General features: G+C 40.1%; 1 protein-coding gene and 1 long non-coding RNA gene across 3 annotated transcripts in view; one reads left to right on the top strand and one right to left on the bottom strand.

Annotated features, from left to right (window-relative positions):
• SLC7A11 (solute carrier family 7 member 11) overlaps nt 1–21,433 on the bottom strand; it is a 97,484-nt gene that overhangs the window by 75,107 nt on the left and 944 nt on the right. The window lies entirely within an intron of this gene.
• LOC309378243 overlaps nt 15,253–21,433 on the top strand; it is a 45,650-nt gene continuing 39,469 nt past the window's right edge. For both annotated transcript variants that reach the window (XR_014171918.1, XR_014171919.1), the window contains exons 1-2: nt 15,253–15,433; nt 21,196–21,393. This is a non-coding gene — a long non-coding RNA (uncharacterized lncRNA). The remainder of the gene's footprint in view (nt 15,434–21,195; nt 21,394–21,433) is intronic.

Genomic DNA, 21,433 nt, shown 5'->3' on the forward strand with positions numbered 1-21,433 from the left:
TAATTACAATGCCAATAAACAAAACAATATCACATCTCTTAACTTAATTTTCTTAGCTTCTTTGGACTCCCTCACATCTCCCGCTCCTGCGTTCTTGTCTATAAAGTTTTGTCCAGCAAATTTATCCCCTTGTTTCTATCCTTATTGTCTAGTTTTCCAATGTTATATCTCTAGTTTTAAATACCTTTTTGTTCAGATCTTAAAGCATTAAATATAACCTAGAACTTCCAAATATTAATCTTTTCTTAGATTTAGCTTATCTTCATAATTCACTTCCTCTAGCTTAATGGTGCCAAGTTGTTTATACTCTAGCATCCTTCTTAACATTCATACAGTTTACAATATTTTTGTAGATAAATCTTGAATTTCTTCCAATCTTCTTCTATCGTCTCTTCTCCCAGGTCTCGGATTCTGCCAGTCATTTCCGCCAGTTCCATATAGTCCATCAGTTGCATCTGCCATTCTTCCAGTGTGGGCAAATCTTGAGTTTTCCAGCATTTAGCGATGAGTATCCTTGCTGCTGTTGTAGCATACATAAAAAAGGTTCGGTCCTTCTTTTGCACACTCTGGCCGACAATGCCTAAAAGAAAGGCCTCTGGTTTCTTAGGGAAGGTATACTTAAATACCTTTTTCAGCTCATTATATATCATTTCCCAGAAAGCCTTCACTCTAGGGCAAGTCCACCAGAGGTGAAAGAATGTTCCTTCACCCTCCTTACATTTCCAACATTTGTTATCAGACAAGTGGTACATTTTTGCAAGTTTGACTGGAGTCATATACCATCTATATATCATTTTCATAACATTTTCTTTCAAGGCATTACATGCAGTAAAATTCAGCCCAGTAGTCCACAACCTCTCCCAGTCCTCAAACATGATGTTATATCCAATATCCTGTCCCCACTTTATCATAGCCGATTTAACCATTTCATCTTGTGTATTCCATTTTAACAGCAAGTTATACATTTTTGAAAGTACCTTAGTCTTAGGTTCTAATAATTCCGTTTCTAGCTTCGATTTTTCCACCTGGAATCCTAGCTTTTTGTCATGTTTAAAAACTTCTCTGATCTGAGCATAGTGTAACCAATCCCGCACTTTTTCTTTCATTTTCTCCTGACTCTGCAATTTCCAATTATCTCCATCTTTTTCTAATATTTCCCAATACTTCGGCCATTTGGCCTCCATATTGAGTCTTTTCCGGGCCTTGGCTTCCAATGGTGAAAGCCATTTTATTTTCCAATAAGTCTTTGTATTTTGTCCAGACATTAAACAATGCTTTTCTGACAATATGGTTCTTAAAAATCTTGTTAATCTTAACCTTGTCATACCATAAATATGCATGCCAACCAAAAGCATTATCAAAGCCTTCCAAATCTAGTACATCAGTGTCCTCGAGAAGCAGCCAGTCTTTAAGCCAGCAGAAAGCTGCTGCCTCATAGTACAACCTTAAGTCTGGCAGGGCAAAGCCCCCTCTTTCTTTCGCATCTGTTAATATTTTAAACTTAATTCTGGGCTTTTTGCCCTGCCAGACAAATTTAGAAATATCTCTCTGCCACTTCCGAAAACACTCCGTTTTGTCCACAATCTGCAAAGTTTGAAACAAAAACAACATTTTTGGCAATACATTCATCTTTATAGCGGCGATTCGGCCTAACAAGGAAAGTTTCAGTCTTGTCCAGCTTTCTAGGTCTCTCTTAATTTCTAGCCAACATTTCTCATAGTTATCCTTGAACAAACTCAGGTTTTTTGCTGTTATATTTACCCCTAGGTATTTTACTTTTTTAACCACATTTAGCTCTGTCTCTTTCTGAAACCTTTCTGACTCTGTAACTGTCAATTTTTTTTCCAATACCTTAGTTTTATGCTTGTTTAATTTAAATCCCGCCACCCGACCAAACTCCTGAATCAGTTGTAGTACCCTTTTCGTACTAGACTCTGGCTCCTGTAAGGTCAAAACTAGGTCATCTGCGAATGCTTTAAGTTTATATTGTTTCTCTCCGACCTGAATTCCTTCAACCAACTGGTCTCCTCTAATCATGTTCAAGAGCACCTCCAGGACAGAAATAAATAACAAAGGGGAAATAGGGCAGCCTTGTCGTGTTCCTTTTTCAATTTTGAACTCTTCTGTCACCACATTATTTACAATCAGTTTGGCCTTTTGTTCTGAGTAAATCGCTTCTATCCCATTCTCAAATCCCCGTCCCACTCCCATCCCTTCCAAATTTTTCTTCAAAAATTTCCAGGAAATATTGTCAAAGGCCTTCTCCGCATCTATAAAGATTAACACAGCTTTTGTATTAATGTTTGTTTGTAAAAATTCCAGAATATCAATAATGTTCCTTGTATTAGCATACAAATGTCTGCCTGGGAGAAAACCTGCCTGGTCCCTGTGAATTACTTCATTTAAAACTTTTTTAAATCTACTTGCTAAAATATCTGCAAATATTTTGTAATCCACATTTAAGAGGGAGATGGGACGGTAATTCTTAAGTTGTGTCTTTTCCGTTTCCGTTTTGGGTATCAATGTGATGAAAGCCTCTTTCCACGATTCCGGCGCCTTCTTCCCTTCCAAAATTTCATTGCCTACCTCCATCAGTGATTGTATCAGATAATCTTTCAATATCTTATAGTACTTGGAGGTAAGCCCATCAGGCCCTGGGGATTTGCCCAATTGCATATTCTGAATGGCTTGTTCAATCTCTTGTCGCGTTATTTTACAACTCAGGAATGATCTGTTTTCTTGTGACAGTCTTGGTAGTCCATTCTTTATCAAAAATTGTTCTATCTCGACCTCATTTTGTTTTTGTTTTTTATAATATTTTTATTGGTTTTTACACATATCAAAGACAATACAGTACAAAACAAAACACAAACATGAAAAACATACAACAATAATTTGACTTCCCCATACCTTCCCTTCGCTACATCCTTATTTTGCCATTTTTTCGAGCAACTCATCAGTCCATTTTTAATCAAGTCCCTTTTAAATTTACTTAAAGTTTAAGATTTACAGCTGTAATTCTTTGTTTCCTGCCCCTTGACATCTTATCAGTCCACAATTTTACAATAATTTTTAAGATATATTTTGAATTTCCTCCAGTCCTCTTCCACTGTCTCTTTCCTCTGGTCACGGATTCTGCCGGTCATCTCTGCCAATCCCATATATTCCGTCACCTTCGACTGCCATTCTTCCAGAGTAGGTAATTCTTGCATCTTCCAATACTTTGCCAACAGGATTCTTGCTGCTGTGGTTGCGTACATAAAAAATATCTTATCCTTCTTTGGTACCAATTGGCCGACCATGCCCAAGAGAAAAGCCTCCGGTTTCTTTACAAATGTCCACTTAAGGACTTTCTTAATTTCATTATAGATCATTTCCCAGTAGGCCTTAATCTTAGGGCAGGTCCACCAAAGATGATAAAAAGTACCTTCAGCCTCATTACATTTCCAGCATTTGTTATTGGGCAAATGGTAGATCTTTGCAAGTTTGACTGGGGTCATGTACCACCTATAGATCATTTTCATTATGTTGTCTTTCAAGGCAGTACATGCCGTAAATTTAATACCGGTGGTCCATAACTGTTCCCAGTCAACAAACATAATATCATGACCGATGTCCTGTGCCCATTTAATCATAGCTGATTTCACCATTTCATCCTGTGTGTTCCATTTCAGCAGCAAATTATACATTTTAGATAAATTCTTAGTATTGGATTCTAACAATTCTGTTTCTAACTTTGACCTCTCCTTCTGAAAACCAAGTTTCCTGTCCTGCTTAAATGTCTCATTTATCTGACGGTAATGTAGCCAGTCTCGAACTTTATGCTTTAGCTTCTCAAAACTTTGAAGCTTCAGTTTTTCACCATCATATTCTAAAATTTCACAATATTTAGGCCAATTAGAATCCATGTTAAGTTTTTTCACTGCTTTCGCTTCCATTGGTGACAACCACCTAGGGGTTTTACTTTCCAGTAGATCCTTATATCTATTCCAAACATTATACAATGCTTTCCTGACAATATGGTTCTTAAAGCTTTTATAGACCTTTACCTTGTCATACCACAGATATGCATGCCAACCAAAGCTATTGTCATATCCTTCCAGATCAAGAATGTCTGTATCCTCAAGAAGTAGCCATTGCTTCAACCAGCAGAATGCTGCTGATTCATAATAAAGTCTTAGGTCTGGCAGGGCGAAGCCCCCTCTATCTTTTGCATCAGTTAAAATCTTAAATTTTATTCTGGGCTTTTTGCCCTGCCAGACAAATTTAGATATATCTTTCTGCCACTTCTTGAAGCAGTCCATTTTGTCCAGAATCTGCAACGTCTGAAATAAGAATAACATTCTTGGCAATACATTCATCTTGATAACAGCAATTCGGCCTAACAAGGAAAGTTTCAGCCTAGACCATATATCTAGATCTTTCTTTACTTCTGACCAACATTTTTCGTAATTATCTTTAAATAGATTCACATTTTTAGATGTTAGATTTACCCCCAGGTACTTAACCTTTTTTGCTATTTCCAACCCGGTTTCACTCTGAAACCTATCTTTCTCCTCATTTGTTAGATTTTTTTCCAGCACCTTTGTTTTCTGTTTGTTTAATTTAAATCCTGCGACCTGGCCGAATATCTCCATTACTTCCAAAACTCTTTTGGTGCTAGCTTCTGGCTTCTCGACCTCATTTTGCGGCCCTTGGGTGTACAATTGTTTGAAATATCTCTGGAAGCACTTTCTAATCTCCATAGGGTTCTGTATGTTTCTTCCTTCAATCTCTAAATTTGTAACTATATTCATTTTTTGTCTCTTCTTCAACTGCCATGCTAGCAGTTTCCCACATTTATTCGCCTATTCAAATGTTCTCTGTTTCATTAATTTAACTTTCCACTCTATTTCCTGATTTATCAATTTAGAATACTGTGCTTGATAAAGTTTAATTTCTCTCAGAATCGGCTGTGACTTCGGTTTGGATCTTAACTTCTTCTCGCATTCTTTAATTTTCTCCAAAATCTTATCTTTTTTCTCATTTTGTGTCCTTTTCTTTACCGCATTCTGTTGTATCAAGAGCATAATTGAGGCATAATTGTGTTCAGATCACAGAATCATAGCGTTGGAAGGGATCATCTAGTCCAGAGCTTTCCAAACTGTGTGTTGCGACATGTCAGTGTCTTGGCTGCAGTGTGTAGGTGTGCCGAGCTCCCAGCGCTCCTTCCAGGGCTGGAAGGGTTTAACCTCTGGTTTGTTAATAAAACTGAATTACTGTTGCGAAATGATGCACATCTAAAAAGTGTGTCACCAACATGAAAAGTTTAGAAAGCTCTGATCTAGTCCAACCCCCTACAATGTAGGGATATTTAGCTGTCCTTTATGGGGATCAAACCTGCAACCTTGGCATTATTAACACCACCCCCTAACCAATTGAGCTATCCAGGATTAGGCGTGCTGCCAAGATGGATGCCAGACTAAAAACTGCATAACAGAAACTAAGAAATAAAACCAGTTATTGCTCATTTTACGGGTGTAGCTTGCATGCATTATAAAAATAAGAGGGTGGAGAAACTACCCTGTGAGAGAAGGTTACAGCATTTGGGGCTTTTTTTAATATAGAAGGAAAAGTGAAGAAGAAGCTACATGACAGAAGGGTATAAAAGTATGTGTGACCTGGAGAAAGTGGCTTGGGAGAAGTTTGTCTCTGACTCTCATAACATTAGAACTCATAGACGTCCAATGAATTTGAATGTTAGAAGATTTTGGACCGACAAAAGTGTTTCTTTACAGGGTGCATAGAGTGGCATTGATGACCACCATTCTAGATGGCTTTGAAAGAGGCTTATACAAATTAATGGAGGATAAGGCTATCAGTGACTACTAGCCAAAATGGCTATGGCCTGCCTCTACTGTAGGCAGCAGAATACTTCTGAATAACAGTTGCTAGAAACAGCAGAAGGGAATAGGAGAGTGTAAGAGGATGGCACACCATGATATGGCTAAGCATTCTGAGATATTAGTGCAGTAGAGAAGAAGAACGCAACACAGGCATGTGTAACATGTAGTTCCATTCACAAAGCATGCCTCAAGTCTAGGAGCTTGTAGCATACTCTTGCTCTAACTCAAATCTTGCCATCTGGTTAGATAAGCCAACCAGCTTACAGTGCATTTGTCTGTGAATATATGGGTAAGGAAGAATTTAAAAAAAAAAATACTGATCCCAAGGCAACAAGAACAGAAAATGTGCATTTCTGTTAATAGCATGGATGCAATTATTATGGTTTTTATCATTAAGCAAAGTGCTAAACCTCATACATATTCAGCTTCTCTCTTTATAAATAAAAATTCCATGTACATTGACTTCAAGCACTCTGCATAATGAATGAAAGTTTCAAGAAGTCAGAAACCATACTGTTAATTAGGTAAATGTTATACTGAAAGATAGGAAGGATCGAGGATGTAATTGTCTTCTTGGTCTTCTTATAATTCAGCTTACTACCATTTTGCATGTGTGTGTCAAATAATATATTTTTTTAAGGTTTTGGGTTGTCACTTTACAGCGATATTTATCTTCATGTAGATGTGATTTTTATCTGATGTAAATGAGCATTGAAATGGTAGCTGTATGGATGCTCAAAGGACTCTTAACTCTCAGGACTCTTAACTAACCAGCTCCCAGGATTCTTTGGGGGAAGCCATGACTGTTTAAAGTGTCATCATAGTGCATTAAATATATAATGCAGATGAGGAGAGAATCAAAGAAAGAAGGAGCAAGACAAAAATCAAGATGGGAGAAGAAAGTGGGCGGGCAATGAAGACTTGGGGAAGTCTAGACTATTGGCCATGGAGCCAATGCAACACGGACTTGCTATGTCAGATACTGGAGATCTGCAAGATGTGCCTTCTACATAGCATGTCAACAAGGGCCCAAAGAGAGACCAGGACTTCTTGATTTGAACTAATCAGCCAGTTCCCCAATAGCATATTTCTAGCCCGCATTGAAATGCTGATTAATTTGGACTCCTTTCAGCCACAATACAAGGTCTAATACTGTGACTTCTGATAGTTGGATACAATCATACAGCAATGTATAGGAATCTTTGAGTCATAAAGGGATTGCTCAAACAGCCACACATGTTATCTGTCTCAAAAAAAATCCTGCCTAAGAAAAATTGATGAAAGATCTTTAAAGCAGACTCCAGGGAAGTGTTATGGAAAGCAAAGCCATCAGAATCCTGAAATTATTATTCTGATCTTGATTCCAAGTGAACTGGCAGCAGCCTTAAAAGAAACGCAGATAATCATTGAGTATTTAAACCTCTATTAGACAAGAACAAATTTAAACATTCAGTGAAGCTTTCAGGGTGTTAGAAAATCCACATACTATTTGTCACACGTGAACCATTTTCTAAAGAAAAGTTTGATTATTTTGTTATGTTTCTTTAGAATACACACACACACCCCTCCTGTCTCTGCCTTTTTGCTCCTTCTACTACTAGATTTTCCTCATTTGAAATTCCAGCTCAAGTCAGAGCTATGACCCTGCTCAGCATCTCAAGGATTTGCCTCTAGCCATAATTATACTCACCTTTGCGCTCTCTGCACTTTGCCAAGCGACAACAGCTATAAAATTATCAAGGGGAGGGGAGGAAATCAACAGCATTTTTAAGGGTCACCAAAACAGGTTACAAGTTTGTCCATTGACATTTCCCTCCTGGAAAAGTCAGGGCAGGAGGTCAAAAACATGGCTGACTAACAAGACAGAAGTCAGGAAAAAGGTTATGTGAATAGTAGCATCAGCTCTTAATAATGCAACAGGAAAAAAGCACATTTTTTGGACAAGCAATGGAAGGAAACCATACCAAGAAAAGTGGAAAGATGCAAGGGTCATCCAAGAAATTACTACGTAATGTTGCAAGAGAAATTACTGTACTGTAAAAGAGACGGATCTGTTGGTTAAATATCAGACCAGGATTTGGTAGTTTCTCATACATATAGATATACATATAGATAGCATTATATTGTAGATGAAGAAAACCAGCCTTTTTAATAAATGTCCAAGATGTCAGTCTTATACTCAAAGAAGTCTGGCAACTCACTGTAGTCAGGATTACCCTGGATCATGAGTAGATTTGCAGAACATGTTCCATAGGGCCAAGTTGTTACAGAGACATCTCAAGAAGGTGTTCAGGGTTAGGGTGCACATATAATAGAGTGAAAACATATCAGGGAAATGGTCCCAAGAGGATAAAGGTCAAAGAGGTAAGTCCAAACTCCAGAGCAACTGGCTGGTTCTAGGTGAAGCACTGAACAAGGCAAAGGATAAAGAAGTCAAACAGCTTCCAAGGTAACAAAGCCAGAATCAGGGCTGGTGGCAGGATTCACAGGGCCAGCAGATCCACTCTCCAAGGAATGTATCACCCACTGCTGCTGCCTAGTGGCCAGAATATCTAACAGACAGAGGACATCTTTGCTCATTGCAACAAAAAATGGGGGGGGGGTGACGGGCGACAGGACTGCAAGTTGATCCTGCTGCTTCTTATAGCATTTCTGCTGTGTGCAAAGGAACTTGTGAGGTGAGATGTATCTCACCCTGCACAACTTCTTTTCCATACTTTACATCAGGAGTGAAATAAGAAGCACAATCCACTTGTGGTTCCTTTCCTCCAGCCTGTTCCAATCAGAAACATACAGGGTCACAAACCAGCTTACCAGAAGTGATGGGCATTGTGTATGTGTGTTTGACCTTGGTGCTTAGAGTCAATGGGCACCAAGCATAGCTGGGATAACAGGACTGGATAAAAATATAGCCCAGATGCAATGAAGCATTACTGTTGGACCTTTGGGAATTATTGCTATTCTACACTTAAGGATATCATTTGGTGCAGGATCATTTATTAAATAAAGAGGCAGGAACATAATTAGAACAGAATGACCAAAATAGAGGCATGCCTGTCCTGGAACTTATTTCTAAGGAGGTATATATAGGACTACATTGTTACAGCTGCCCTGCAAATCTCTTTAAATGCAATGTAAGGTTTATGATATACCTGTGAATTGTAGTTTCATAAGGATAGGGACTCGGGTGGCGCTGTGGGTTAAACCGCAGAGCCTAGGGGTTGCCGGTCAGAAGGTCAGCAGTTCAAATCCCTGCAGTGGGGTGAGCTCCTGTTGCTCAGTCCCTGCTCCTGACAACCTAGCAGTTCAAAAGCACGCAGATAAATAGGTACTGCTCCGGCGGGAAGGGAAACGGGAAGGGAAACAGCATTTCTGTGCACTGCTCTGGTTTGCCAGAAGCGGCTTAGTCATGCTGGCCACATGACCCGGAAGCTGTACGCCGACTCCCTTGGCCAATAAAGTGAGATGAGCGCCGCAACCCCAGAGTCGTCCGCGACTGGACCTAACGGTCAGGGTCCCTTTACCTTTACCTAAGGATAGTAAAGTCAGAATTCTGTTTGTAAGCCCCAAGGCCTTATAAAACTACAGTTTCCAATTTCTTTTGGGGGGTGATGATAATTAATGCAATATGAAGACAAAATCCATGTGGGTAAATGAGCTGCATGCCAAGGAGCTGCCATTGCCCATCGTTCCCTGATGGGTTCTATATCCACAGGCACAAACATCTCTCCCTTCACACTGTGTGGTGTTCACTTCAGCAGATCCCACTACACAAGCAGCAAGCGTTTTTGCTGCATAAAGTGTAAATCTACCTCCTCATCTTCCCGAATAACGAAGCGTTATCTAGTGATTCTTAAACGGCTAATTCCTTTTTGCTGTTCCGTTTTCTAAATTTAGTAGCTGTTCACCAAAGCAATGAAATATTGCCGATGCCAAACCTTAATATTCATGACTTGGGTATTTTGTTATGCTCTTCACCGTTTTTATGCAGTATGATGAATATTTTAAAATGCTGGAAATCAAATATTTATCTCAACATAAACAACAAACCAGCAACAAAAAGCACTAATTATTCCACGTTTCATTTATTCCTTCTGTGTTGTCTTTCATCCTAGTAGATGCCCATTTAAAAAAAAAATGTCTGTGAAGCTGTAAACTTCAAGCTGCATGACCCAAATGTGGCAGAGCTCAAATGGGCTTTCGCAAGCACACATCTGTGTAAACTAATTTGAGCCATTGTTCTATGGAAGGGATAAAAGGAGCAGGGTGATGGATGAATGGGAGAGAAGTCTGGTTCACATGGCAAAAATCCATAGGGCTCCACAGGAAGGGGCAGGGCAGGTCATGAATAACCTTGGTTCCCATTCAAATCCTCCTCACTATTAGCATTAAGCTTCCATCTGGACTGCAGTAAAATGGAACTGGCACCAGCGATTGCTAAACTCCCAGCATCATTAGGAGGGATTGAAGGCATATGGACAAGATAACCAATGGCTTTGCAGCTAGTGATGTTGCTCCACACTCCTTCAGCCTGATCCCAAAATCATTCAAGTGAAAATTAACTTCCTCTCATCCGGCCACCAGGAGAAAAAGAAATAGGAAGAAGCAAGGGAAGAGAGGGAAGAAGATGATTTCCTTGTGAGGAAATGGATATATTGTTAATCAGAGCAATTTAGGTACAGGCTGTGGGGTTTAACTGAAATAAATGTTTTCTAGAGGGGAAGATTCACCTTAGAGTACAAGATGTGTCTTCAGCCAAATATGTGAGGCAGAAAAGAGACAAAACATGAAAGATGCAACAGAAGGACAGAGTTCCCTGACGGCTCCTTTTCCCAGTCTAGAAACGCCAAAGGGTTGAAGTATCAAAGCATTTACCTAGTAATTGTGTGTATTCTCCATGGGTGGCAGGAGCCAGGCCCTGAGCAAGGTCTGCATCAGACAACTGACAGATTGTCTCCACGAGAAAAGCAAATGATGGCCTTATCAGAGATGCTCAGGCACTGAACAAATTCAATCTTCCCTGCATTTCTCTTCAAGCTACACCTCCACCTACAGACATCCATCTTGAGTGTATGAGGGCTGGTTGCAGGGAACAAATGAACTCACAACAAAGGAGCCAAAGAGATGATGGGCCTTTTCTCCCCCTCAATATGTCAAAACACTTGAATTGTATCAGCAACCCATCCTAAGACTCAAGGGGGTGGGGGAATTCTTACTTGCAGAAGAAGCTGAGCATAAATTAGAGCAAAGGCAGAAAAATATGTTAAATGTTAGGGCAGAAAAAGTAGCTGTATGTGTGTCCGTCCAAACAGCCTGTGTCTAGTAAGGCAAGATATTTCCTACAAAAGTTCATGCTGCAGCAAATAAGTTAGTTTGAGATGCCTAAGGGCTCTGTTGCTTTATTTGGGCAGCCTTATTGTGTCTCTGTGTAAATATACACATTGTGTGTGTGCCCGCACACTGCCTATTGAATTTTTTATTCTTTCAGAAACTAAATGGAGCTTTTGTTATCATAACGATTACTTGGTTTCATAACATAAGCAATCTGGGTGATCAGAGAAAAGTTCTTCCTTTAGAAACAAAGGGATTTCTTTGTATCAGGAACAGGATATACCTAGCATGATTAGGACGGTGGATTGTGAAGTAACTGCTAATGGCAGGGTGCATTTTTAGCCAAGCATTGCTATTTCCTTCTTCTTCTTCTTTGTAATTTTTAAAATTAGTTTTACAGTATGCTCCCAATAATAGCCAAATTATAACAATGACCAATTAATTCCCAAATTATACAATTATCAAAATGCCAATCAACTTCCAATTAATACATCTTAGTTAAAGTGGCTCCCCACATGGTGGTTTGGGTGCATTTCCGATCTTACATCACTGTGTTCCATAATCTTAATTAATATCAGTTACATTTCAGTTATAATAATAATCCCTTAGTCAACAACTACATAATTAATGATTTCCATTTGTGATGTTATAATATATAAATTTATAAAGCTTCAAGTGAGGAACTCAAACTATTATCTTTATTCTGCCTTGTGTGTGTATCTTTATTCTGCCTTGTGTGTGTGATTCCTCCTGTCCATATATGGTGTTGTCTCTTTCACTTCCCTGCTATTGTTTTTTCCCATAATAGCTTGGGGCGGAACTAAATCTTGAAGTTTCTCAGAAGTCTTATCTCTCCGTCCCTTGCATCTGTGTCTCAGAACAGGCGACAGTCTGTTAGAAACCATTCTGTCTCACTAGCAAAACACTTAGCAGATCTTCGTCATTTTCCCCTTAGCCTAGGAAAAGATAGATCATTTTCAAACACGCTGATGATTTAACACTCCTTTCCAACTCCCAGAATCTCTGCAGCATTCTTATCACAGCCCCAAAATTCTTTTAATTCCAGCTAGAGAGTTATGGCCCAATTAAACCTTATGTTAGATTACATTCCGTCAGTAGCACAAACAAATCTTAGTCTCTTTTTCCTTGTCTGTTGTATTTAAATGGAGGTAAGGGGAATTACTTTGTCTTTCCAACATAGTCATACTTGAGCTTCCCCTCCCCCCTCCTTTCTTCATTTCAGATCACAAGCAGTTTCCATTTTTGCTTGTTAATATTACTCCACCATCCCTTCCTCACTTGTAAATACTTTTTTGTCTTGCATTCCAGAGAGGGGTTGCTGAACCATAAATATATAAATGAAACTTTAAATAAACAAACCATGGCCTTCTCTCTCCCCAACTGACTCCCACACTGAAGAAAATCTCAATTCCAACCTTTGATCCACGTAGCTGATATGTTACACAGTATATTGTTGCAACCCTTTTCCAACACGCGCCAGTATCTTAAAGCCAATTAAAGATCCAATTAAACGGAGAACCTTTGCTTCTTAATGGTGGTGTAGGAGGGTTTTTGCCAGGCAAAGTGCTTTTCCACTCAGCATCTACCTGCCTCCCACATTCCATGCCAGAGTGAGAGCCAGGTACCAAGATGAACTGCGAGTGAAGCCCATTCCCCCCGTCCCTCGGAGGAATTTGCAAGGATGATTTACCCTCAGTCATCCTTGTTTTTCATTCACCGGCGATCCCCCGCTATCATGGGGGCTGCATCCATTAAGGCAGGCGGGACCGGAAGTCTCCTGGTGGCCTTCATTTCTTTGGTGGAAGTGATCAGACAAAATTGTTTGTGTAACTATAAGTTCTGGCCAAAAAGCTTCCAAGCGTGCCCATAGTAAGCAATGGTATTTCAGAAATAACCCCAAGAAAGAGGATGCCCCTAAATCCTCCTTAGTGCCAAATTCTTATGCCTTACTTCACAAATGCCACGCTAATTCAAGTTAATAAAATAAGAAGAGCTAATCAGATCAGACTAAAGGTTCATCTGTTCCTGCAACCTGTTCTTCCCATAGGTGCCCATAGGAAGCCTGCATGAAGGAAGCAATTCCCAACCAAGCTTTATGAGGAACAGTTGAGGGAACTGGGTGATTAGCCTGGTAAAGAGGAGACTGAGAGGAGAGAGGGCAGACACCTTCAGATATCTAAAGTGGTGTCACATACAGGATGGAGCAAGCTGTTTCCCCCTGGAGACTAGGACCCGAACCAATGGCTTCAAGTTATAATAAAGGAGATTCCAACGAAATGTTGGGAAGAACTTTCTGACAGTAAGAGCTGTTCGACAGTGAAATGGACTCCCACGAGAGCTGGTAGACTCTCCTTACTTGATGGTTTTCAAGCAGAGGTTGGATGGCCATAATAATAATAATAATATTTTTTGTACCCCACCCATCTGACTGGGTTGCCCTAACCACTCTGGGCAGCGTCCACATATATAAAAACATGATAAAACATTAAGCCTTAAAAAGCTTTCCTATACAGGGCTGCCTCCAGATGTCTTCTAAAGGTTATATAGTTACTCATCTCCTTGACATCTGATGGTAGGGTGTTCCACAGGGTGGATGCCACTACCGAGAAGGCCCTCTGCCTGGTTCCCTGTAGGTTCACTTTTCAGAGTGAGGGAACAACCAGAAGGCCCTTGGTGCTAGTGTCCAGGCTGAACAATGAGGGTGGAGAAACACTTCAGGTATGTATGCTCTAGTTGAAATTCCTGCATTGCAGGGGTTGGGCCAGATAACCCTCAGTGTCCCTTCCAACTCTACTGTGTGTTTTGTTTTGTTTTGTTTTGTTTTTACATTGCAAACTGATGAAGAAATGTGGATAACTGAACTGTAGATGGGAAAAACGAGGAACAGAAAGAAGCCAAAATTCACCCATCTCTCTAGTCAACAGCTTTATGAAACTCAAAGTAAACAATTGCTGCAAGATCACCCTTATCAACATTGTTAATTGGCACTCACACTTCCTCTAAAAGGAGCCAGATATGACTTCGCTTTACAGAAAAACACCTCCCACAACAGTGCTCTACTTCATGATAAAGTCCTGGGGGGTAAGATTTACAGGAAGTTGACAAGCTTCATAAAGTGATCAAGCATGTCAGAGGACCCACAGCATCCCAAGTTGTTGCCACAAAACTAAACAGTCTTTGTTGGCCTCCGATAAATGAGTTTAGGTGAAGATTTCTTTAACTTGCCATATAATGCTTGAATAGGGCCAAGCATAGCAGGATATAATATCCCACTTTTATTTATTTATTTAGTGCCAAGAAAGGCTCCCAGGGTGGCTTTACATACATTCACTTAAAACAAGGCAATCCCTACCCTCTCAGGGCTTGCAATCTAAAACCATAACGATATCCTTTATCATTTCCTGCCTTCAGTTAAGAATATCACCTTCACTCAAACAATGTGCAAAGATATTTGCATTTCAAACATTTTAGCTCTGTTTACTTTTAAATAGCGTATTTTTCGCTCTATAAAACGCACCCGACCATAAGACGCACCTAGTTTTAGAGGGGGAGAACAAGAAAAATAATATTCTCTCCCTCTCTGCACAGCGCCCCTTCAGCGAAGTGGCAGGAGAAACGGAGCCCCTTCCATTTCTCCTCCCGCGTCGCTGAAGGGGAGCTGTGCATTGAGGGAAAGCTGTGCAGTGCCTCTCTAGCAAAGCGAAGCCAGGAGAGCAAGAGGGATTGGTGCACACTGACCCCTCTTGCTCTCCTGGCTTCAGCGAAAACAATGCAAAGCCTCTGGAGTGCAGCGGGAGCTCCCGCTGCGCTCTGGAGGCTTCCCGTTGCTTTCGCTGAAGCCATGGAGCCTGCATTCGCTCCATAAGATGCACACACATTTCCCCTTCCTTTTTAGGAGGGGAAAAGTGCATCTTATAGAGCAAAAAGTACGGTATTTGATTATATGTGACAGTAAAGCAAGGATCAACACATTGTATTACTTTGTATTTTAACGTTTCCCTGAATTTTCATATTGTTTTCTGTACATTACAGTGGGGATGGGGAACCTGAGGCCCTCCAGATGTTGAACCACATTGCCCAACCTTCTTGAGTGACCATTGACTATGCTGGATGGAGCTGATGGGAGCTGGAGGACCACAGGTTTCTCATCGCATCATTACAGGTTATATGTTTTTCCTCAGCACAGAGATTCCCAGGTGTGTTGGAAAACAATGTCCAGTTTAAAGATATCAGAATCCTCCCCACTCAAATTCCCAATGTGAATGACCCAGACTGTCTCTATTCTGTACAAGGAATTCAGGTGCATGCCAGAATTTAAGGTTTGCACAATTAGAGTGGATTGAAGTGCTCTCTTGCCCTAGTGCAACAAATTCAGTTTTAAAAAAATGACTTTTCACAGTTAGGAAAGTGATGGGGAAATGCACTGAAAAAAGCATGGGATGAATGAAAAATTAATGGTAAAAAATGTAGATATCCCGCAAGCAAATCTGGATGGAGGCAGGATAAATGCTCCTTATTGTATAACCACCCTGTAAACAAATCAGAATGAATGCTCAATAAACACTAGGCATAGTCTAACCCCTGCAAAAACATTGTGCAAGGAAATCAGGATGTATTCTGAATTAACATGTTTGAAGAAGCCCCTACAAATATTGGATGCCCTTCTTCTTGCCATATGAAATTGTCCCCACACCACTGGAAAGAAGCAATTGTTCTCCTGATCTGGTGCCCTCGGTTGTAAGAAATAAACGTTCTGTGTAGTTTTTTTTCCTAGAACAGCAATTACCAGAAAAGGAAAGAGGCAATAATCCCTTCCCTTAAAACCCTCCCTGCAACACTTTCTCGCTTCCTGCTGCTGACACTGCTGTTTATTTACTGAAGCTACTTGCATGGAGATGGGCAATATGAACAATAAGATCTAGTCCTGGAAAGATGCTCTGGAGGTGGCTTTCCATTTGACTGGGTGGTGAAAATGGGAAGATCAGATGCAAAATTAGTTCACATGGCATTAATCATTTGGCACCGATGCATGAGCAGTCTCAAAGTGAAATAATGATTGACTTTATGATCATTTGTTTGAAACGGTACTCTGACTGCAACTTCTTTGTATGGCGTCGGAGGCTGTTCCTGAAGCTTCCCCTTAATCTGGGGAAATAGTGAGACCTTCAGGTATAGGGCGCTATAGAAATAAAATAAAATAGTTAGGTGGCAACATAGCACCTTTAGGTTTGGGCACCAAAACAGTATTTGCCACCCCAATGGCCACTATCAGGAAAGAGACAGGGAAATGAAACCCTGTTGGTTCTCCTTGACCTCTCAGTAGCTTTTGACACTATTGACCATGGTGTTCTTCTGGAGTAAGGCAAGAAGATGGGAGCTGGATATACCACATTACACTTTCCACTCCTACCTGCAAGGTCGCTGCCAGAAAAAAATGTTGGAAATTGTTGGAAACTGCTAGGAAATTGTTGATTGGCTCCATGGCTTTGGGGCTTGGGCATCCCACAAGGGTCTATTCTGCCTCCTACACTATTTAACATCCACATGAATCTGTTGGGAACTGTCACTCAAAGATCTGAATCATGGTGTCATCAGTACGTTGATGACACTAAGCTCTCTATCTCCATTGAATAGGAATCAAGGAACTTGTGATGTTGTTGAATAGATGTCTGGAGGTAGTGATGTACTGAATAGGGGCCAATAAACTGAGGCTGAATCCTGATAAGATGAAAGTGGTGTGGGTGGGTGGCTTTTGTATCCAGAAATTAGGTGTGCAGCCTGTTCTGGGAGGAGTGGCACTTCCCCTGAAGTAACAGGACTGGGATTACTCCTGCATCCCAACTTGTCACTAGAGTCTCAAGTGGCTTCTGTGGATAAGCTGGTCAAAAGGGAATCCCCTGAAGCCATACTGAACACAAACAACCCATTCAGTGTTTTGGATCCTGGAATGTATGCAGGTTTCTAGTAAATTCACTTTAGGGAGATGTGAAATTAATTGCAATACCTTTCAATGGTTTAAAAACATCAGAAAAAAATTAACCTCAGATCTAGCTACTTATATGGTTCACTAGTTTTATTAGAGCCAGCCAGGCTGTTCTGGCATCTGGCTCTTAATCAAGGTCATGCCCCACACATGCATAGAGACCACCTTCTTTCAAAGCTAATAATACATTGTAGGCAACACATGAAAACACAGCACTGTGCCACTATCTGCTTTATGCAGCCATTTGTTGTCACCAACCCACAATGCACACCTCGGCAAAACCTATTTTGGCAAATGCAACAGTAGTATAACAGGTATAGAAAGTGATGGAAGAGGGGGCATTAGCTTTTAATTTAAAGTTTATGACACAGAAAATTTTAATTGCAGTTAAATAGACTATTAACATTTATCACCATAATTGTTCTGCAACCCATGACCCAAGACAGTCTCATGATATTAAGAGACTTGGACAAAAATTACCGGTACCTGCTAAATGGGAGAGGAGACAATCATATATTTTATTTTATTTTTATTTTTTATTGAAGTCAGTTCCCCAGCTTTTGTCTATTAGTCATGCCAGCATCTGGTAGGCTGCACCTTTCTGTCCTTAAGTGGTGCTTGTATAAATGAGGTCCAGCAAAAGCAAAAAGTTTTGGGGCAGGAAAGGTGTCATTGTGGTGAAATTTTGAAATCGCAGAATAACATGGAGCTGCTACCAGTACATTTCTTCCAGAGTGCATGAAGAAAATGAGGTCTACTTTGCTAGATGTTTGAGGGTGGGTGGGATCCAATAGGCTCCAGGTCGTCTTTGAACCAGATTTTCTCATTAGATCCATACCAGACTTAGCAAAACCTGCTCAGTGTCTTCGGAGTTTTCTTTCTGTCATGTGACAGCATAGCAAGCCTCACTAAGTACAATCCCAAGGCATGGATTGACGACAATATGTAACTGAGTAAGACCATTAGCACCTGGCCTCAGCTTTGGCTAACAAGAGAAGGGAGAGGGTTCAGCTTCCTGCATGCATTCTGAGCTTTGCCAGAGTCTGCAGAGCTTTCTGCCAAGAAGCAGATAGTTCTGGAATTCAGAACCAAACTGTCATCTAGTCAAGTTTGAAACTAAGTGTTCAAGGGTGCTTTACATTCTGGCACTAGAGTTAACTATAACAAATTGCAAAACATTGTGATCTCTCTCTCTCTTTCTCTCTCTCTCTCTCACACTCTCTGAATTCAGTGGTGCCTCGCAAGACGAAATTAATTCATTCTGCGACTTTCTTTGTCTTGCAGATTTTTCGTCTTGCGAAGCACGGATGCACCCTGGTATTAACGGTTTTAAGAAAACGGAAACAAACTCGCAAGACGTTTCGTCTTGCGAAGCAAGCCCATAGGGAAAATCGTCTTGCAAAGCAACTCAAAAAACGAAAAACCCTTTCGTCTTGCGCGTTTTTCGTCTTGCGAGGCATTCGTCTTGCGAGGTACCACTGTATCTCTATTTTAATTTACACTTATAACTGGAAATAGCTTCAGTTCATTCAGGTGCTATAGTCCCTTGGAAGTTACTTCTCCTATAGTATGGATCAGGATTTGACAACTGGCAGACCAATCTCTAGATGTCTTGAACAGTAATTCCTTATTTTGTTACCTTCACGTGACACCTTAATAGTATCTCATCATCTGTTACAGATATTAGTTCTTTTGGCTGGGGTAACCCAGTCAGATAGGTGGAGTACAAATAAAGTAGTAGTAGTAGTAGTTGTTGTTGTTGTTGTTGTTGTTGTTTTGCATAACTGGCCATAAACTATATGAAGGCAGGCTGGAAGCTGCAGAAACATTATGCCTTGGGCTGTGTTCAGGATGGCCACGTACACATAACCAAAAATAGAAGACAAATGAGGACACAGATTCGCATAACACTGGAATTGGGCAATATTTATGTAGAGATAGAATTCTAGAACTAATTACTAGAGAACTTAGTTAAATCTCACTGAAGGCAAGCAAATTAATTTGCCATTCAAATCAAAATTACCCCAAATAAAATAAATGCTTCAGTTACTTGGGACCACACTTCGAGATCGCTCCATGTCCAGATGACCCAGTCATCCCTCTTTAGTTAATTTACTCTCCAAAGTCTCCTTTAATAAATTACCATTATTCATCATTGCCCCCCACATATATTAAATTTAATTAACTTTCTTAAAAATAAAGGCAACCACCTCCCAGCCAGCTTGCAACAGCAGACAAAAATATATTTCTGAACAGCGCTGGAACAATCAGACTGTCCATTCTGGAAGACAATGCCTATCTAGGCTTAATAGTGTTGACCAATATGGTGACTATACCTTATATACCCTATATCTTATATCTATACCCTGTATCTTAGCATATCGTAGCCCTTAAGCACTTTACATTCCCAATGTTTTATGAATACCAAAAGCATGTACTTCAAGTCCTTGCAGCTATCAATCACGGAAGAAGCCCTAATACATTCAAACATCACATTACTGTAACTGGAAAAAAGAAAAATTACTACCTCTGTTCAACAAACACCATCCCCAAAGGATAAATATAACTTTGTGAAGAGCCAGGGTAAAGAGGCTTGAATATCCCCTTTATCTGATTATTAGGTAGTACTGTAACTCCCCAAACCTTTCAAGTGATCCTAGATAGTTGTTACAGGTTAGCTGTCAAACATCATGCCATATATTCTTCATGGCTGGCTAGGAAACAAAGTCATCTGGTTTCAAGGAAATACTTTTGACATGTAATCTAGAGGTTCACTCAAAATCAGTTAAGAATAGCACTTTCACAATCTATAGCATGCAAGTGATCATTATTCCTCCTCTTTTGTTTGATGTGATGATTAGAAAATTAATTATGAGTCAAGAGCTGCCTAATCAACAGTTAGCACTTGAGCAACTGGGACCAAAGGCCTGGTGCTACCTGACATTAGTTGCTCAAGTACTTAGATAAGCAAAAAACAAAACACTTTTCTGGTATGAGGTTGCTGGCCTACTATTTAAACCAGATTCTCATGTGCCAAATCCTGTCAAAGCCATGTCACGAAATGTGACATTCTCTTCAGGTAGTCTCTTCCTACTTTTTTGTTTTTACCTTTTGCTGGTCAATAGGGGACAGACGTGCTTTGCCAAAGATTCTGAAAAGACATGATACTTGTTTATTGCCTTAGGCCATTGGGCTAAGGCAGGAGTAGGCAACCTAAGGCCCATGGGCCAGATGCGGCCCAATCGTCTTCTCAATCTGGCCCGCGGACGGTCCAGGAATCAGCATGTTTTTACATGAGTAGAATGTGTCCTTTTATTTAAAATGCATCTCTGGGTTATTTGTGGGGCATAGGAATTCGTTATTTTTTCTTTTTTTTCCAAAATATAGTCTGGCTCCCTACATGGTCTGAGGGACGGTGGACTGGCCCACAGCTGAAAAGGGTTGCTGACCCCTGGATGAAGTTATTTAGGGATTTCTTGTGGAGTGAGTTCTAATGACAAGCAGGACTTGACACTGTTTCTCTACACCTTCAGCCTTCTCTACACCTTCAGTATTTTGTTCATCCTGTTTTCCACTTCAACTACAATGTCATAAACCAGAATATCAAAGTTATCAGCACACATTAAGAACAAACTGATGATAAAAAATTACTAGATCTATACAATTCTTTTGTCAGAAAAAAAATTAAGACAATTCAGGGCCTCCTTGGAAGAGAAGGCTGTTATGTCAGTAATGCCCCCTGCCTTGAAATCGATACCTACTTCTTCCAGTCAGCCATGTTCTTCTATTAAAATCAACTTTAAAATTCAAAGTATAGAAAGTTCCTAAAGGAAAATTCCCCCATGAAATATTGATATAAACAACGAAAACAAAACTCTTTAACATTTTCATTATTAATATCCCTGCCATTTTTCTTTTTACAAATGGTGGATAATTGCCATGTATTTCATGTCTCTTTTATCAATCACTTCTCAGCAATGACTTTCAAACAGTAAATGCAATAGGTCTGAAAACCAATAGAAGAACAAGCCAGGTACCAAAAAGACATAGATCAGCAACTGGCAATCTTCCTGGCAGATCTATTGAGAGCACAGTCTTTTGTCCTTCCACGTTCCGTGGAAATTAAAGGAGTTGAAACAGATTCACAAATTCACAACTTTGGACAACAGAAGAGTAAGCATTACAATTTACGCAACTTTTTTTGTCTATCATG

Source organism: Podarcis melisellensis, assembly GCF_964234715.1.
Source record: "Podarcis melisellensis genome assembly, chromosome: 9".
Classification (NCBI taxonomy): Eukaryota; Metazoa; Chordata; class Lepidosauria; order Squamata; family Lacertidae; genus Podarcis; species Podarcis melisellensis.